Below are 20,241 nucleotides of genomic sequence, written 5' to 3'. Positions count from 1 at the left end.
CTCGCCATGCAGCCTCCGCAGCCCGGCCCCGCCGCCGCCCTGGGCACCGCGCTGCTGCTGCTCCTGCTGGTCACCGAGTCTTCGCACAGTGAGTACAACCTGGCGCGACCCCGGCTCCATTCCCGGTCTGGGCTGGATCGGAGAAGACCCCGTGCCTTCCCCACCCCCCCTAAAAAAACCCACCCCACCATATGGAGCGGGAAGCTGGGCGCTCTGTCTGCAGTGCCCGCCGCCGCCGCGCTCTCGAGCTGGTCCTGCGGCAGCCGAAGGAGCCGCGGAAGGCTGCGGCGCGCCCCGAGCACCCGCCCCGCCGCATCATCCCGGGCTCAAGGGCACCGAGTCGGTGTCCGCAGTGGGGCGTGCGGGGGCCCGAGGAGCGTGGAGCTCGGCTTAATGGCCTTGTTTCCTGTTGTTTTCCCCGCTCGCCCCCTGGCCTCCTGCCCCGCTCCTTCCTTGCCTGCTCTCGCATCCCCTCCTCGCTCGCGCGGGTCGCGGGGCAGCGGTGCTGCTGAGAGCGCGCGAGGCGGCGCAGTTCCTGCGGCCGAGGCAGCGCCGAGCCTACCAGGTCTTCGAGGAAGCCAAGCAGGGTCACCTGGAGAGGGAGTGCATAGAAGAACTGTGCAACAAAGAGGAGGCCCGAGAGGTGTTCGAGAACGACCCGGAGACGGTGAGTGCTGCCCTGGCTGGGGACGGAATGAGAGGGTGCGCAGGTTTCGCGCTCCGCGGGCCGCGGGTAAAACAAGCTGTCAGCGGCCTGCGCAGCGAGGGAAGGTGGTCTGAAGAGTCTACTTTAGTTTGTAATCCGCCACTGGGCAGAGTCTTGTCGGGACGGGTGCGGGGTTATTAAGGAGAATGTGGGGGAACTCAGTCATCTAGAGCGCTGTCCCTGCAGTTCCTTTTTGGTGGTATCCCAGCATGCACGGTTGGGAACCGCCGGGATTCCTCCAGCAACTCACTTTAACCTTCCCAGAGCCCTAGGGTCAGTGAGTGAGTATCTAACGTGAGGAGGGACGCACAACTCAGCTGAGGCTGATGGGGGCAGAAGAGACACTTGCCCCCGGGAGCAAGCTCAAGGGGGCGCCAAGAGTAGTTGGCCTGCGAATCACCCCCTCTCCCTGGATGATGGGTGGGGCGTAAATTTAGAAATTGCTCCTGGCCCCCCTTTAGCCTTCTCTGCCTCTGCATCTTTGTCAGTGCTGTGGAATCGGTTCCCACGCATAGCGACCCTGTATCCTAGAGCTCTGATGTACACAGAAACCGTCACTATCCAAAATGATGAGAGGAAAATGTCAGTTGGCAGAGGTGAAAAGGGTCACCCTTAGGTCTCCCTCCACATCTGAACCTCAGTTTGGTGACCTTACGTCCCCTGAGAGGAAGCAGGGCGTTGAGCGGTGTTCGGCTTAAGACACTGGTGTGGCGCTGTAGAATAAACACTGGATTGCTAACCAAAAGATCGCCGGTTCAAACCCACCAGCAACGGACTCCGCTCCCTTTTAACAACAATTATCTTTGGCCATCAGACTCCCGAGTGGAGCACTTTAAAGGAAATATGCAGAACAGAACGTAAGACTTCTCCAGAAAACAGTAGGGACTCCATTTTTAAAGTGTGAAAGAAATACAATGGTTAAAAATCAAACCGAACAAATCCAAACCGCTTCCTTTCCTACCTCCCCTCCCATCCCCTCTGGCTAGATTAGACAGTGAGGGGAGGAGCTGCCCGCAGCTCCTTGATAGCCCCTTAGAGGAGATGGGAGTTCTCCTAAAAGAGGAACTGCAAAGATTTGAGGGGTGGAAGTGCTTGAACAGCAGGTCCAAAAATATTCTTAGTGCTAGGGAAGGGAGGGACTGTCAGGGTAGAGAGGAGGGAAGTGTGTGTTTGGGGGGGGGGGGAACGACTGGGTGGTGTGCTTTTAGTAAGGTGCTCTTTTAGAAGCAGCTGGAGATTTCAGTATCACAGCGGACAGGTGCTAGTCCCGTACACATTTCTATTAATAATACCCTTGGAGAATGTGTGGGGTGGGAAGGTCAGCCAACTGTGAGAGGCTGCCCAAGTGTGGAAGAGATTGCTCTCCTGAGGAGCTGGGGGATTGTGAAGGAAGGGATAAAATCAGGAGTCTCTTTCTTAAGAACTTTGATTGCAGGTAGAGCCCACAAGGACCCATTGGAAACTCTGGGAAATACGGATGATAGAAACAGGCTTAGATTTACATGAGATCACTTTATACAGTGAGGCCAGAGGAACTTCGCAGCTATTTTTTTGGTATTCCTGGGGCGGGGGGTTGTGTGTGTGTGTGTGTGTTTTAAGAATTCTGGGATAAAACAGAAAGCACATGAAGTGAGAAAATGGTCTTGTATGACTGTGACCAATGTAACCTTTTATTTTGATTTATGTTTCTTGATCTGTTGAAAACAAGCTATTTAAAAAATCTTTCTATAGTGAATGGAGTAAAGGTTTCAGAACAGATCGTCAATTTTACATTCAGCAAGTCATATACTTTGCTTCATTACAATGATTGCAATCTCCTCCATGTACCATCAATTAATAGTTATTGTTGTAATGTACCATCCAGTCGATTCCGACCCATAGCGACTCTGTAAAGGGTTTCCGAGGAGCAACTGCTGAGCTTGAACCGCTGACCTTGTGTTTCAGATCATCTTTGCAGTCCAGTGCACTAACCCTCAGCGCCACACCAGGACTCCCTCAGTTAACAGTATTTATTGATCTCTGCTTACTTTAACACTTGCATTCCTCTGTGTCTCCTAATACTTTCATCTTTCCTTTGCCAAATCTCCCTCTTGTATATTGCCTGCCCTGTCATCCATGTTAACATGTCTACTCTCTAGTCTGTGAATATGTCCTCCCCAACCCAGCCATCATGTTAAGTGCCATTCCACCGAGTTGGTTCTGACATACAGCGACCCTCTATAGGGTTTCTCAGGAGCGCCTGGTGGATTTGAACCCCCAACCTTGAGGTTAGCAGTGCAGTGCTGATCCTACAGCGCCACACCAAGACTCCTTAACTATCATGTTGTTGTTAAGTGCTGTTGAGTCAGTTCCAACCCATAGGGACTCTGTATAGGGTTTCTGAGGAGGGGCTGGTGAGCTTGAACCGCCATCCTTGAGGTTCAAACCTACCTTGAGGTCCAGTGTATTAACCCACAGCACTGCAGGTACTGGTGAGCCTGGTGCAATGCTTTAGTTTCTTTATTTTTTTTTTTAACTGTTCTTGTCACACCTAATCATTACTGTCATTGAAATAGGATAGATTATTTTACCTGTCCTTAGCATCAGTACCAACATGGGTCTAGTCCTGTCTGTCTCTACAAGCATTATACTACAGACCACCTAAAGTTTAAGGAGCTCTGGTAGCATAGTGGTTATGAATCGGGCAGCTAACCTCAGGGTCAGCAGTTCAAAATTACCAGCTGTTCCATAGGAGAAAGATGAGGCTTTCTGCTCCCATAAAGATTTATAGCCTCGGAAACCAACTCCACGACACATAACAATAACAACAACCTAAAGTCTGGTTTTTGTTTTATTTCCCAGTCTCACCCACCCTCCCTCCTGCCCCAGTTCCTTTAATGAATCCTGGTGGCTGAATGACTCATGCACCTGGCAGAAGATGTCGAAATGTGCTGCTGGCCGGGCTTGTGTGCTCCAGGCCATGCGGGGTCACTGCAGTTCTGGGATTATGTGGCAGGTGCAACGCCCTCCAATCCCCAGGCCTAACCTAGACTTGCTGGATGGGGTTCTCTGGTGGTTTCAAGAATTGAGAGCTAAAGTTATCATTGTTGTTGTTAACTAGTCCCTGCTCTTCTGCAGGCCCAGCTGGGATGGGGCTGAAATACTCTATCTTAATGATCTAGGGGTGCTATAACAGAAATTCACAAGTGGTGGACTTCAGCAAACAGCAAGTTATTCTTCACAGTTTGGTCGGAGGTGGTGGTTATGTGCCGTGGAGTCGATTCGACTCATCGTGACCCTGTATAGGGTTTCCAAGGCTGTAAATCTTTACAGGAGCAGAAAACCTCATCTTTCTCCCATGGAACAGCTGGTCGTTTTGAACTGCTGACCTTGAGGTTAGCAGTCTCTGACTCGTAAGCACTACGATACCAGAGCTCCTTGTTTTCTCATTTGTCTTTTCAACATCTGTGAGCCCAACATTCATTAGTGATCTTTCTTCATGGGTCTTGGCATCAACTTCCCCTCAACCTGGTAACTTCACCTGGTAGCAGGTACCCAGGGCCAAAGACGATATACTCCATTCCTGTCTCTTACTTGGCAGTGCTAGATCCCTCTGAGCTCTGCTTACTTCTTTAATTTCTTTTATTTCTCAAAAGAAATGGATTCAAGATACAACCTAATCCTGTTGGTTTCATCCGTCTTCATTATAGAAGGGAAGATTTACAATGCAGAAGATAGTTACATCAGATCAGAGCTGACCACATCAGAACATGTCATGGGGTGATTGCATTGTTACATAATGACCACATGACATCATTACATAACTGCCAAACCTCTCAGAATCGTGGCCTAGACAAACTGGCACACTTTTGGAGGGGACAGAAGTCAATCGTTGACACCTAACCTAGCTTTTCCTTGCTTACTTCTAGACCACAATTTGTGTTAGTTAGAAAAATGCTGTTTTGTGTAGGATACACTATTTGCCAATCACCACTGGGAGTCCCGGTGTGATGCTGTGGGTAAACACTGGTCGGTTTGAACCACAAGGTCTTCGGTTCATACTCACCAGCTGTTCCTTGGAGACCCTATGAGTCAGTACTGACTTACAGGCACTTAACAGTAATATCAACCAAAGTGGTGTGCTATTGCTGGGTTTTTTTCCCGAGTGTTTATCCCCTCGCTGATTTTCATTGCTTTTATGCTTTATTTAATGATAACTTAAAAGTTAACAACAACAATGATAACTTTAGTTATAAATGTAATATAATCATCTTACAAAAATGTGTGTAATGAAGATTAGAAAAAGAAATCAAAGTACAATTCCCATTCCCATCACTTCAATAAAATCACTGTTATTTGGGGGCCTTTCTGTACAAGGATTTTATACTAACTTGTAATTGAATATTTGAGATGACTTCAGACTTTTTCTTGTCGGTTGAATTGTTTTGATATTAGGCAGTGCCTCTTCTCTTCCTGTGTACTCTGCTAGCTCTGCTTCAACAAGCTGTCTTTCAGTCTTTCCACAACTAACACTATATAAACTTTTCATATTAAAAGCATCTGAGCTTTTCCAGAATGCTGAACTCCTTGTTTTTAACTCCCATCCTAAAATACCACAAATTCAGTTTTTTTCTTGATCAGTTTTCCAAGTTGAACTCGTTTCTTCCCATGTAGGCAGTCCAGTTGTGTGTCCTTCATTTAACCTGCCATCTTGTGTCTTCATGTATGTTCTTCACTCTGTTTTCTGGAGTTGGCTTTTATTTTTCTGTGCTGTGAGCATAATTTGAGAGGCTGTGTGCTGTGCTAGAAAGAGATCCACATTAAGAGTTAGGCTCTATGGTTGTCCTCTCTGATCTTCTCTGGTAAACAATTGGTATTTAGGATGGATGTTCACCTGAAGTCTGAGGTCCTTGGCTTCCAGTTAGTCTTTCCAGCACCATTGGGAAATCCTCAAAACACATCCCCTGTTACGGTACCTCGTTGCTGTATTGTTACGTGTCAGTGCCTTCGAGTCACTTCTGACTCAGAGATCCAAGGAGCACCTGGTGGGTTTGAACCTTCATCCTTGCAATTAGCAGTCTAGTGTTTATCCTACAGTGCCACACCAGGACTCTAGATGTTACTTAGTTGTGTTTGTTTTTTTAAGTGTATTTTGTTTTAAAAAAATGACAAGGTATTCTTTGAAAGGGGCAGTGCTATGAAATGACCAATGTGGATGTTTGGTTTCTTTTTTAATGTTTTATTGTGAATTATGTGGTAGTTTACATGGGAGAACATTAGTTTTACATTCATCCTATCATATATGGTTTCATTGCCATGGTTATAATCCCCTCCATGCATCATCAGCCAACCAAAGGGTATACCCTACAAGCTTGCTACCAGCACCCCCACCGGTGGTCAGCACACAATCCCTCTCCCTCTCTGCATCTAAAGTCCCCAGCTGCTCCATCTCTCCACGTCATCGTCTCTGCCTCTATCTCTGGTGTCACTGCTTCTCTGGGTAGGGTCTTGCTTTCCTCTCTTCTCCCTTGATGGTCCCAAGGACCTCCACTCCTTGCTACAAAATGTCTACCTTAACATTTCCAACCCTCACAATCAGTCCTGATAACAGTTATTCACTATTGTATCACCAGAGACCTATCCGCATCTCCTTTCACCAGTCCCACCTAGACAGATTGGATACTACTCACTGGAGATTCTATCTTCCTCATCTGGATCTAGGTCCCCTCTTGAAAGCTTGTAAGCCAGTCACTTCTTGCCTTTGTAGCCCTCCCCCCCCCCTTTGGGTAACCAGTGTCCAAGTTGCCCATCCCTGTATACTCTGTGTATGGAGTGGGGGTGGGAATGATCCTTGCTGTAAAGATTTGTTCCCTCTTTTTAGCTACTACATCCATAGGTATAGGTCAAGTTCATCATATTGTATCAGATTACTCTTTTTTTTCCCCTCTTCTTCTAGTTGAGCTCTGATCATCCAGTCATTGAAGCCAGGTCAAGTAGGTATTATCTGCAAGTGTGGGTGTTCTTGTGCATATGCCCTCTCTTCTCAACAGCTGGACGCTTCATTCTCCACTCTAGTCCTCTGTGGCTATGGCACTGTCTCTGGGCCCAAGAGTCCCCTGGACTTGCCACACTGCTGACCAACCAGCTCTCCACCCGGGTTCACAGGAGTCTATTGAACGTTGTAGGGCTTAGCTCGCCACTTCATTGCTGTTTTTCTCTCACTTCCTCTTATCGGTGATGAACGTGGTCACCAATCAGAGCATGTATTCCCATTAAGTCTTAGTCTTGGAAAGGGGTTTGCACTGAGGGAACTCAACCACTTGCCTTAATGTCTCCTGGGCAAGCAACTTGCTTGTTCTTATAGTAACAGTCGGTCTGCCTCTATTGTTTTGTATTTTTCCTGTAGGTCATTCTTTCAAGAAGTATCCTCTGTTCTTCTAGCTGCTCCAGGCTGGTCTACTTGTCCTTTCAAGTGGAAATTTCCCATCTCTGAAGCTCTGCATGTGGTTCAGGATTCCACCTATATATATAGTCTTGTGTAATGCAGAGGCCAATGTGAATGTTTCTGTCCTCCAAAACATTTGGGGCTGTCTCTAGGAAACAGGAATTTAGGAAAATCACTTTCAAAGATTTTGGGGTCCTACCTGCACTGCCACTTCCTAGCTGCTGGATTTAAGCAGCTCCACCTCTTTGGGCTTCAGAGAGAAGTTAGGGATTTTCTTCATCTGAGGAATGAGGAGATTGTCATTGAACAGACATTTCTTGAGTACTTGTGAGGTGCTAAGCATTGTGCTTGATTTATCATTCCATTTGTGGAAGGGAGGGAGTGTTTTAAGTTTTTCTGTGAGGGTTGATGTCAGCTCTCAGAATTATCTTCTGCAGCAGGTAGAGAATTAAGCAGGAGGCCTGGTGGCGCAACAGTTAAGCGCTCAGCTGCTAACTGAAAGGCTGCTAGTTCAAACCCACCCAGCCACTGCCAGGAGCTGACAACCTAACAATCTGCTCCCTGTAATGTTTACAGCCTAGACAACCCTGTGGGGGCAATTCTACTGTCAGGAAAGATCATTATTTAACACACCGCTTGAGGCTTAAATGTCTGAATCCACAACTTTGTTTCTATGAGAAAAATAAAGGGAATATTCTGTTTTTCTAACTCCAGACCCCCTGTTGTTGTTAAGTGTGGTAGAGTCTAGAGTTGGTTCTTTGTTGTTGTTAAGTACTGAGGAGTCGGTTCCGACTCATAGTGACCCTGCACAGTGTTTCTGAGGGTGTAAATCTTTACAGGAGTAGAAAGCCTCATCTTTCTCCCTTGGAACAGCTGGTAGTTCTGCACTGCTGACCTTGAGGTTAGCAACAGTAACCACTGTTGGAACCACCCACCTTGCTGTTCAATGGACCTTGTGATCCAGTGCTTATCCTACTTAGCCACACCTGGGCTCAAATCCCTCCTCTCCCTTCCTCCTTTGCGTTCCCTAGGGGCAGAGCCCGGGAACTGCCTTGTGTTCTGGATAACAGTGCTGTTATTTATGTACATCTCTTGTGTCCCCACTTCTTCTGCCAGCCTCTCTTTATCTTCCTTTGTATGTTCTCCCTAGTTGTAAGTTAATGCTTAGAGAGAATCCTTGCCCAAAGTCATTGCTTGGGGTTTTTCTGAGTTCTTTTTTAAAATGCTCCAACTCTTCTGTCCCAGCCCTGAGTTGCCTTGCTTCTTAAATGCTTCTCAAAGATTTATGGTGAGCAGTTGGCTTCCCCAAAATCAGTGTTTGCTTCCAGAAAAGAGTCTGCATAGAAGAGCAGTCCCCAGTCTGCTGCCCAGATCCCCATCTATCTATTTATACGTTCTTCTCATCTTACTACCATTTAGTGAGTTTGTCCAGGACGCGTCAACATTTTGATCCATGACGTACCTATTGGTGTGAGAAATACTCAAGACTACAGTTCTTGATCCCAGCACCTTATGTTTATTGGAATACAAAGTTTAATACTCCTTCTTGTTGTTAAATGATATATCAGTTCTGACTCATAAAGACCCTATATAGGGTTTCTGAGGAATGGCTGGTGAGTTTGAACTGCTGACCTTGTGATTCAATCTGATCTTGCAGTCCAGCGCATTAAGCCACAGCGCCATCCCAGGCCTTGTTGTTGTTGTTGTGATGTGCCTTGGAGTTGGTTCTGACTCATAGCGACCCTATACAAGGTTTCCAAGGCTGTAAATCTTTATAGGAGCAGAAAGCCTCATCTTTCTCCCACGGAACAGCTGGTAGTTTCGAGCTGCTGACCTTGAGGTTAGCAGCCCGATTTGTAACCACTACGCTACCAGAGCTCCTTCCCAGGATTCAAACGACACAGTTAATACCATTCTCTCTCTCTCTATCTCATCACTTTAGAACCCACCTCTCCACCCCAGCTCCTACAGACGTAGCAGCGAGAGTGATGAGTTTAGGGTTTTAGGGGTACAGTTTCAAAAGGCTCATCTTGTCTTGAACTTTTGCTCTCGAGAAATCCATTTTACTCAAACTAGAGGCACTTTTCACATAGCTGGGGGAAGTATACCCCTATTAGAGATGAGCGCATTCCCCTGAACTCACCTTGACACAACCCCTCCAGGGACATGTGGTGGTTGGTGGCGGTGTGCTGTAGAATCGATTCCAACTCATAGCAACCCTGTATCAGGGTTTTGAGGCTGTAAATCTTTACAGGAACAGAAAGCCTCATCTTTCTCCAGGGAGCAACTGGTAGATTTGAACTACTGACCTTGCAATGGTTACTAGCCCAGTTCCTAATCCACTATGCTATCAGGGCTCCTCTAAGGACTGGAGGTGTCCCAAAATATATCAGAAGGGGGGTGGCCCCTTTGTTTAGAGGAGACCTGGGAAGTCCTGAGTTTCAGCAGGAGGGTGGGGGAAAGGAGGAAACGGGAGAAAAGAGATGGTATCTCAGCCTGAATGACTAGCCTTCTGCCGCGAAGATTGTCCAGCTGGAGGTGAGTGGCCTTTCTGAGGGCCTAGCAAACACATGGTCTTTGGCTTTAGGGCTTGGAGCTGACATAACAACAATAAAAATCAGTATCATTAAAAAGTAAAAACAAGATCTTATCCTCCCCTGCGGACAACTGGGTCTTCTAGTTCCTTCTACTCCCAAACATCCCGTCCCTGTCCTCGCCTGGTGCTGTTTCTGCCTCCGTGGACTAGGCTTAAGATGGGAGCTCCCACCTTGCCCTGGGACCCTCTCTTCCAGGGCATTGGCCACTTAAGGATTTGAGGCGACTGGTCACATGACTACTGGGTGTTCACTCAGTCATTAGATACACCCTCCCATGTCTCCAGTTTGTCACCTGCGTGAACTGAGAAGTTTACAGATGGGGCTTGTTGATTAGACCGGTCCCCAGACAGAGTTCTGCCACTCTGCCCCATCAGGGCTCTCACATCACAGTGGCATGTCTCCACCCGTCACACACGCATTTAAGTGACAGGGACAATATGCATGTGTCAGGGAGTGTCTTGAGATCTGCACCTCAATGAAGGTCATCTTGTGGGTCCTCAGAGTCCAGATGAGGCTGTTGTTTGGGGCAGGTGGGAGTAGAGTCTGGAGAGAGAAACTTCTGTCCTTTCACCTCCTTTTAGTCCCCAGAGCCTCCCATCTGCATTTTGTTATGCCACATTCTACCCTTTGTCTATGCCTAGGATGTGGTGCTGTGGGTTAATGTACTGGACCTCAGGGTGGGTTGCTCAAGCCTCTCCTCAGAAACCCTATGCAGGGTTGCTATGGGTCAGAACTAACTCAATGGCACGTAACAACAATATATATATATGTATAACTCTCTATGTGTGTTATATATTATAGAAGGAGCTCTGGTAGCATAGTGGTTATGAATAGGGCTGCGAACCGCAAGGTCAGCAGTTCGAAACTCCCAGCTGTTCAGAAGGAGACAGGTGAGGCTTTCTGCTCCTGTACAGGGTTGCTATGAGTTGGAACCAACTCCACAGCACACAGCCACCATATATTATATATAAACAAGTTGGTTGCGCTGTGGGTTAGCGCCTCTAGAGGAGAAAGATGAGGTTGTTCTCTGGTAAAGCTTTTACAACCTCAGAAGCCCTGTATAGAGTCACTATGTCTGAATCGACTCTGTGGTCATGGATTTATATGGATATTGTTTGTGTTAAGTGCCATTGAGTCGCTTTCCATTCATAGCAGCCCTACCTAGGATTTATGAGGAGCCGCTGGTGGGTTTGAACTGCCGACCTTGTGTTTAGTTGTCCGGTGCTAATCCTACAGTGCCACATCAGGACCCCTTTGATTTGGAGATATATATACTTCTTCGTTGTCTTTAATCCTAGGCGTACACAGGATTTAAAATTAGCCTTCTTGCAGTTGGTCAGTATAACAGCCAGGTACTGTGAACCAAACCCATTCCCTAGCCAGAGGGCTGGACTTCTGTGGAAAACTAATTAAAGACAGTCTGAAAAACACTAAACATCTCCCTTTGTCATTTAGGAACAAAACACCCTCTTAAGAAGTTAATGCTGATTGTGTGTTTCTTGAGATTCTAAAATTAGGGCACTTTAAGTCAGCTGGGGACCCGGGATATTCCAAACACTTCCCAGGTCATTATTTTACCCTAGAACCGAGGACATCTGTCTGATTTTCTTCTGGAGTTCTGTTCCCTCTCTTTCTGTAAGGCACAGAATTTGTTGTTGCTTGAAGATTGAGTACTTGATGTTGGAAATGTTCTATTCGGGTTTTAAAGTTATTATCCTCCAGTGTGCCTGATGAAGATGCTTTATAAATTTTGACCTTTGATAGGTGTAAGAGTTCATTAATTTTTTTTTTTAAACTATTTTTTAAAGTGGGGTTGTAAGTGGAAGATGGATGCAGAACATATTGGGAAAGAACCCATATTTTAATTTCCCTCTTGGCAAAGGTATGGAGTTGTTTTCAGTGATTGGCACTCTTAATAATGGAATATGAAGAAGAAATTGTAATGTGTTGTAGGACTTTATAATGTCTTACTCATTTTCTTGGCTTTCTTTCAAATTGTAGGTAATTTTTTTTTTCCTTCTAGTTTTTCTGGTTGCTTTTGGCAACTTCTTGTATATCAGTGTTTCAAATGGCTGACTTTTACCAAGTAGCTTGCCAGACTTTTCTTCTGAGGGACCTCTGGGTAGACTCAAACCTCCAACATTTTGGCTAGCAGCCAAGCATGTTAGATGTTTGTACCACCCAGGAGCTCCTCCCAGTTTTTAGTGCTCGTGATAATAAAATACACTTTTAAAATATCTGTCATCTAGTCCTGGAGCCCTGGTGTAGTGCTGTGGGTTAAGACGCTGGGCCACAAAGTCAGTTTGAACCACAAGGTCGATGGTTGAAACTCATCAGCTGCTCTTTGGAAACCCTATACAAAGTTTCTATGAGTTGAAACTGACTCTACAAACCCCAGTTTTGGGAGGAGGACCTCCCCTAAGAACTGGGTGCTCCATGGAAAACATTGAGTTTAACTCAGCCAGCCCCAGGGGTGGGGCTTCGGCTGGGTCTCTGTCTCCTGCCAGAGATGCGGGTGTAAGCTCTGCTGACAGCCACACTAGAGGCGTCCCCTCTAACCTGACACGGTTGTCTTCTAGTCTCAGAGGACCTGATTGTCAGCACTTTGATTATACTGCCTGCTTACTCAACATTATTTCTTTTTAGAATTGCTAAGTTGACCATCCTTATCAATGCTGCTAATTTATAATTAGACCTTTCTTCCCGGCTCCCACCCCCCAACCACCACCACTTTACAGTGGACGGCAGCCAACAGCAGACGAGCTGCCGTTTGTCACTGTGAGGAGATGGTCCTGTCTTTGCATTTTGTGGAATAGTTCAACTTCTAGGCTGAAAGATACCATCTAACTACCTTTTTATATTTGTGGGAAAGACAGAGAACTAATATAACATTGTTTATATCTACCCATTACCAGATTGATTCAGACTTCTGGTGTGGTGCTGTGGGGTCAGGGCTGGACTGCAAACCACAAGGTCGGCAGTTCAAACCCACCAGCTGTTCCTTGGAAACCCTAGACAGTGTGGCTATGAGTCAGAACAACTCGACTGCACTTAACAACACAGGGTACAGTAGAACTGTTCCCTAGGGTTTCCGAGACTGTAAATCTTTATAGAAATAGTAAGAATAGCCTCAGCTTTCTTCCGAGGAGTGGCTGTTGGATTCGAACCACCGACCTTTTAACCCATTGAACCACCAGGGCTCCTTATGTTTATAGACAGATGAATTGATAAAATTTGTACTATGAAAAATGGTTTACCCATGATTTCTAGAACTGTCCTGTTAAGTGTGTCTAGTAGTACGGACAGAGAATGGTGATTGGGAATACTCCTGTCTAGTAATCATACTAGCACATTATGTTCAGATAGTGTTCTAAATGTTTACATATATGGAGTTGTTTTATCCTCATGAAAACTTTATGTAATATCTACTGTCATTCCCGTTTTTAAAATAATAAATCCAATCTTTGTCTTTGGGGATTGGAAACATTACATACAAACTTACAGATGTATTTTATAACATACATAAAAATAAATGAATTATAACAGTGTACTTCAGTGCCTAAGAAGAGTTGAGCCATGTTGGCATTTTGTTGGTTTTGGGTCATCTGGAAATGGGGATGGTGTTTATAGGATGAAAATTAGTGAGAATCATCTATGCACTCTTTCTCTTTTGCTTCCTCTATTTTGCTGTAATGTCTCACTGCTTCCCGAATCTGCTGTTAGCAAAAACAATCTGTGTTTGGGTCCATGTTTTCAAGCAACTGAAGCATCTGATGTAGTTTAGAAAGTTAAGCCAATACATGAGTGTTTTGACCAGCATGAAATTGAACATATGACATTTTAATACATATTGTTGTTGTTGAATGCCATCGAGTTGGTTCTGACACATACCGTACAGTGTATAGTTTCCAAGGAACGACTGGTTTCCTTGTGTTTCAAACCAACCTTGCAGTCCAGTGCCTACCGTACAGCAGCACATGTATGGGTTCATTTATTCCAAGAAAGCATGTTCACACATGTCGGTCCAATCAGTGGAGGGCTACAGACAAGTTCTGTCAGTATTAGTCACTTGTCTTTTTAAATTTTTACTTGTTAACATTGTATTACGCATTGAGTGAAGGTTTACAGAGCCAATGAGCAAATCCTGTTTCATAGTCAGGAAATGGTACCCTTGGTGACAGGGATCATCTCCTCAGTGAATTACCATTTCCTTCCTGTGATTTGTTCTCCCTTTTCTCCTTTCCTAACCCTTCTGAATTCTGAATTTTGTCCTTAGGTAAACGCTGCCCTTTTGATGTCGAATGGTTGCCCTTTTGATATTGAATGGTTGACTATCATGAACCTCACTAGTGTTATGGTCCACTATATACCTACCTAAAGGAGCTCTGGGAGCATAGTGGTTACGAATCAGGCTGCGAACCACAAGGTCACCAGTTCAAAACTACCAGCGGTTCCACAGGAGAAAAAGATGAGGCTTTCTGCTCCTGTAAAGATTTATAGCCTCAGAAACCCTGTACAGGATCGCTATGAGTTGGAACCAACTCCACGGCACATAACCACCACCATATATCTACCTACTCATTGTTTGGTTCAAAATTGAACCCAGAGTTTGAATTCAGTTCCTGACCAGAGCTATAGGCCTGGTTTCCTCCAGCTTCTTTCTGACCACTAAGCCTGGTCTTTTGTTATGATTTTGAGTTTTGTTCTATATTTTATCTTTTCTATCCAGGACCTTCTAATGGGATTCCTTTCAGAACAGTTGGTGGGGCAGCCGGGCAGCATCACGGTTTTCTGTCTCAGGGTCCTGGAGCTTAGCTGCCCATCGCAGTCACATTAGAGTGTCTTCAATACAAAGGTCCAATGAAAACAACGGCTTCCACGGGATCGACTTGTTGTTATTAAGTTCCAATTCCAACTCAGAGCCACCCTGTTGAGGGGTTCTAAGGAGTGGCTGGTGAGCTTGAACTGCCAAGGTTGGGATTCAAATTGACCTTGCAGTGTAGCGTATTAACCCTCAGTGCTACACCAGGATCTGCTGCTGCTGGAGGTAGTTGTGTGTGGTGGAGTCAGTTCCGAGTCATAGTGACCCTGTATTGGGTTTCCGAGTCTGTAAATCTTTAGGAGCAGAAAGTCTCATCTTTCTCCTGCAGAACAGCTGGGAGCTGCTGAGACCAGTTAAATTCAAGGCAGAGAAGTCAGCTCAGAAGCTTATAGCAAGTATTTTTAGGGGACTCCAAAGGGTCGTCTTCATAGATTTTCTCAAAAAGAACATTTGATGATCAAGTGGACTTACTAGGAAGAAGTTTCCAAAAAATTAAAAACGACAGTGGTGAAAAAAAAGACAGGGCAGTTATGCTGAGGATCTTATCTTTGAGGACAGCAAGGACTGTCCTCTGAGAATTTTTATGGGAAAACCTCCCTCGTCCACCCTACAGCCTTATCTTGTCCCCTCAGACTTCGTTTTTATTTACTTCTAACTTTGCATTGGGAGTTGAGTGAAGGTTTACAGAGATGATCATCAGTTTGACATTCAGCACACCACACATATTGTTTCATTTTCAGGATTGCAGTCTCCCCATGTCACAGCATTTACCCCCCGCTGCCTCCCAGTGGTTTTTCCGTGCCAACCACTTTCCTATCCCTTCTATTCCCATTTTTCAGATGGGGAAACTACTGTTGAGAAACGGAGGCTATACCAGAAGTGGCAGGGCTGAGAGAGATTTCAAGTGCAGACATTTTAGCTAGAGCCTGAACTCTTCTTACTAACTCGATTGCTAGCACAGGGTTAGTGGGGAGAGTGGTGGAGCCAGGTAATACACCAGACACCACCAAGCCTTAGTTAGTTCATCTGCACAAAAAGAATCCTGCTCTTATGAGTGATGAGTAGCCAATGACGTAGTATATGCCTAAACACATGATACGTCATGGTATATGTATAAAGTTTTACTAATAATAGCATCCGTGTGGATGCATCCAGATATAGGACAAATCCAGGATAAGCATGGTGTAGGACTCCTGATGTGGCACTGTAGGATCAGCACTGGACTGCACACCACAAGGTTGGCGGTTCAAACCCACCAGCTGCTTCGGTACAGGGTCGCTATGGTTTGGAACCAACTCTATGGCACTTAACAACAATACAGACTATTAACTCAAGAAGGAATGTAAGTTCAACGTGAGTACTTTTGTCCTGGGTCTACAGAAGCAGACATCACCTATGTCACAAATGGCGAGGTTTGCTTTTGTACTTGAGTTTCCTGCCTGGTGGGTTTTCCTGCCTGGAGTAAGAGGAAAGAGCAAACCTGTATCCTCTCCTCCAGCCTCTGGACAGCGACCAACAGCACCCTCCTAACGCTCTGCTCTTTCAGTCTGAAGCACTTCATTGAACATCTGTCCAAAGCAGAATAGTCTGAGCATATTTTAAGTTACCTAAGACTGGGGAGTCCTGGTGTGGTGCTGTGGGTTAATGCACCAGACTGCGAAGCTGTTTGAACTGCAAGGTTGGCAGTTCAAGTTCACCAGCTGCTCCCTGGAAATCGTATACAGGGCCGCTATGGGTAGGAATTGACGCAATGGCACTTAACAACAACAACAGCAAGACTCGAGCTGTTACCATGTCAGTGAGATACGAATCTCTGAATGCCATGCTATCCGTCTGTTGGTGGTAGACATGCTTAGAAGTTTGGATAAAACAAGCAAAAATGGACCCAAACTCAATAGCTCTCTACTCAAGAGGCTTCCCAGTTGAATGGTATTAGCAATTTGTTTTTTGCGTCACATCCCGGTAGTTGTGTGTCTCCTGTGCCCTTGATTTGTTTTAATTAAAATAGCTGGAGAGAGCCCAGTACAGTCCGATCCCAGAATGTGTGTACATGACCCGTTATGAGGCAGCAGCAAACCAAGAGACCGAGAGCATGATCCTGGGATAGAACCCATGAAGGTCGGGTCTTCAGGTTGACACTTGCTGAAGAAACCAACACTTCCAAAGAAATTGAAACACATTTCAAATCGTGCAGAAAGTCCTTGTCATGGTCACATGTCCAGAAAACTTTCTTTGGATTCAGAGATGCACTAAGATCCGCTTAGACTTCACTTTTATAAGCCAGGAAAACAATCAAGAATTTTGCAATTGTGTTTGTCACAGAATCATATAATCTTATTGCTGGTAAGTCAGGCATCATTTAATCCTACGCACCCATGTAATTGAGGTGCAGGAATTTATTTAGGGACTTGTCCAAGTTAGCTAGTTAGTGGGAGTATTCAGTTGAAAATGCAAGTCTCCAGATTCCAAGCTGAGCATGTTAACATTGAAGTGACTGACACCTTCCAGAGTGACTGAACTTAGGATCCAACCAAGTGTTGACAATTATTCACAGGGAAACTCACTTTGCCAGAAAGATTGGCTTCAGCCCACATTATTTAGCTGTTCGATTTTAGCCTCATTTTCCATTGAGGAGTCCCTGAGTGGTACAGTTGGCTAGTGTGTTCTGCTGCTTGACAAAAGTTTGAAGGTTCGAGTCCACCTAGAGATACTTCAGAAGAAAAGCCGGCCACTCTATTCCCAACAAAGAACCACTGAAAACTCTAAAGAGCTGTTCTGCTATGACACATGAGAGGTGGTCATGAGTGGGAGCTGGTGACCAACTAGCTAACTGGTTTCTTTATTGACAGCCAACTTTCTACCCAGAACCTACTGGAATTTTCCCTACTGGAATTGTTCTTTGCTCCATCAGAGCTTGAATGTGTTCTACATCCTGAGTACCCTGTTGGGGGCTTTGGGAGTGTGACTTTTGTTTTTCAGGGCAGTGTTGTTGTTGTTGTTGTTATGTGCTGTGGAGTTGGTTCCGACCCATAGCGACCCTGTACAGGGTTTCCAAGGCTGTAAATCCTACGGGAGCAGAAAGCCTCATCTTTCTCCCACAGAACAGCTGGTAGTTTCGAACTGCTGACCTTGTGGTTCGCAGCCCGATTCGTAACCACTACGCTCAGGGCAGTGTAGTCTCATGGGAAGACTTTGAATAATACAGTATAATGAAAGACAAGGGCTTGAATCTGAGTTTTTCCACTGTGCAACTGAAAAAGCAAGTTTAATTTAAGTGCTCAAAGTCACAGTTACCTCTAGTGTAAGTTGGGGGTAGTAGCATCTATGTTATATGATTTCTACGAGAAGAAGATGTATTTGTTTCCTAATTGCTGGTGTAACATAACCACAAACTTAATGGCTCAAAGCAGCAGCAGCACACTTTAAACGTACAATTTGGAGGTTGGAAGTCCAAAACAGGTCTCACCAGGCTAAAATCAAGGTAGCAGGGCTATAGTCCTTTATTGATGCTCAGCAGGGGGTGGGGGGACATTCCCTTGTCTTTTCCAGCTTCTCCAGGTTTCCTGTCTTTTCTGGTTTGTGGCCCCCATTCCTCCATCTGCAACTCCCAACAGCAGACTGAACCTTTCTCACAGCACTGTCCCTCTTGGACTCTCTTTTCTGACTCTCTTCCACTTATAATGACCCTGTGCTCAAGGTGGCTCCATCCAGAAACTCCAGGATGATCTTCCATCTCAAGTTTAGCTGGTCAGCAACATCAATAGCATCTGTGGTCTTTAATTCCTTTTTGTGTGTAAACTAATATGTAACAGTTCTGGGGATTAGGGTGGGGAGGGGGCATTAGACCACCTACCACAGCAGACCTGTTAAAGACTGTGTCTTTGAGTCTGACACTTAAAAAGCCCACCATGTAGTATTCCCCTAGGTTCACTGAAGGCCGGTTGAATTCAGCCTATGAATCACCTTTCTGCTATAAGTATTTGACTAGTCCGATCTCACATCGGAACCTGTGTAGATTCCTAAGGACGGATGAGAATCACCATTAACACAGAGCTGGTTCCTGTAAGGTAGAGGTTAGACATGCCTCCACTCTCCACCTTTCTCACCCTTTCTGACATTAACCATTCCCCTTCTCACACACCTTCCCCTCCCACCCCACACTCCATCTTCTTCTCTGCTGGGTTTAATAATTCATTGTTGTTGTTGTGATAAAGTGCTGTTGAATTGGTTTCGACCAATTGAGACCCTGTATAGGGTTCCCGAGGAGCGGCTGATGAGCTTGAACCACTGACCTTGTAGTTCAAATGGGTTTGCAGTCTGGCGCATTAACCCACAGTGCCACACCAGGATTACAATTACAATGAGGTTACTGGAGAAGTGACAGGCTGTGCCTTTATCAATCAGGGCAGCTCTGAGCTTCTCCGGGCCTCTGGCAGAAGGCACTCTTCTCCCTCAGCAGCGAGTCTCCTGCCCAAATTCACTCCGTTCTGATGGCTCCTTGGGCTAACCAGGACACTGCAGCTGTCTAATGTGTGCTTCCCACTGCTCATTCTGCTGCTGGCTCTCTACTGGGCTTGCTCCTGCCTCATACAGTCTCCAATGTTGTTGTTGTTGTGAAGTGCCATTGAGTTGATTCTGGTATAGGGTTTCCAAGAAGCAGCTGGTGAGTTTGAACCACCGACCTTGCAGCTCAAAAGACTTTGCAGTCTGACGCGTTAACCCACAGCATCACACCAGGACTCTGCCGTCTCTGGTAGTACAGCTCTTTTAGGAGGCCCCCCCTTTCTCCCAGCGCCTCTCCCAAACCTTTGTCCAGTAGACTGGATTTAGCAGCAAGCTCCTTATCAACTACATGGCATAGCCCTTCCAACTGATCAACAAACCTACCAATCTGCCGCAAGTTCACTTTGCCCTTAAACCAACCATTGGGTGGTTCTATGCACCATATTTGCATAGAAATTGACGATGCCTTTGTGAGAATGTGGTCCAGCTAAGGTCAAAAGGGCATATATAGGAGAAACCTGCAACACACCATCTAGAAACTGTGGTATCTATTGCTAATCCCTGATGCTGCCATCAAGAATGAGTTTGCTGAGCTCTGCTGTTCATAGTAAATAAGCAAAGTGCTGTGAAAAGTGAGAAACGCCACCCTCCTAAAGGACCTCTCTGGGAAAACGCTGTCACAATATGAAAAAAGGCCATTGACAAGGCCTGTTCCTCAGAGGTCACCATTACGTGATAAACATGGAAATTAGGCTTTAGAAATGAAATGAAATGAAAATTCATCAAAATAAATGTATTTTATCTCAATTTTATCATAAATGCGACTAGGCAGTGCAGGGGCAACACCAAAATGATCATAGGTCATGGCAGCAGCAGAGCGGTGCTGTAGGGGAGGGGCTGCCAGGGCAGTGGCGTCACTTGGCCCCGCCCCATATGGGAGGGCCATGGTGCCTGCAGCCACTGAGCGGAGAGGAGAGTGTCAGCCAACGGAAGAGGGGAGGAGCTTCCGGGAACCATGGAGGGTGGCATTGGGAGGGCAAGGTGTACCAGTCAACCCTGTGCAGGGGTAGGGACAGGTGCCTCTGCCCCTTCGTCATGAAGGTGACACCCTGAGTTCCACATTGGGTGCCACCAACCCTGATGAATTACTTACGGGGTGGTGGGCTGTATGCAGAGGCATACTTTTCAA

General features: G+C 45.8%; 1 protein-coding gene across 1 annotated transcript in view; it reads left to right on the top strand.

Moving 5' to 3' along the window:
• Positions 1-18: 18 nt before the first annotated feature.
• The window catches only part of GAS6 (growth arrest-specific 6), an 86,078-nt gene continuing 65,855 nt past the window's right edge, over positions 19-20,241 (top strand). The window contains exons 1-2 of the mRNA XM_006851553.1: positions 19-88; positions 501-667. The gene's annotated coding sequence lies outside the window, so the exon portion shown is untranslated. The remainder of the gene's footprint in view (positions 89-500; positions 668-20,241) is intronic.

This window comes from Chrysochloris asiatica, unplaced genomic scaffold, assembly GCF_000296735.1.
Source record: "Chrysochloris asiatica unplaced genomic scaffold, ChrAsi1.0 scaffold00029, whole genome shotgun sequence".
NCBI classification, from domain to species: domain Eukaryota; kingdom Metazoa; phylum Chordata; class Mammalia; order Afrosoricida; family Chrysochloridae; genus Chrysochloris; species Chrysochloris asiatica.
This window is presented reverse-complemented; position numbering and strand designations above follow the sequence as displayed.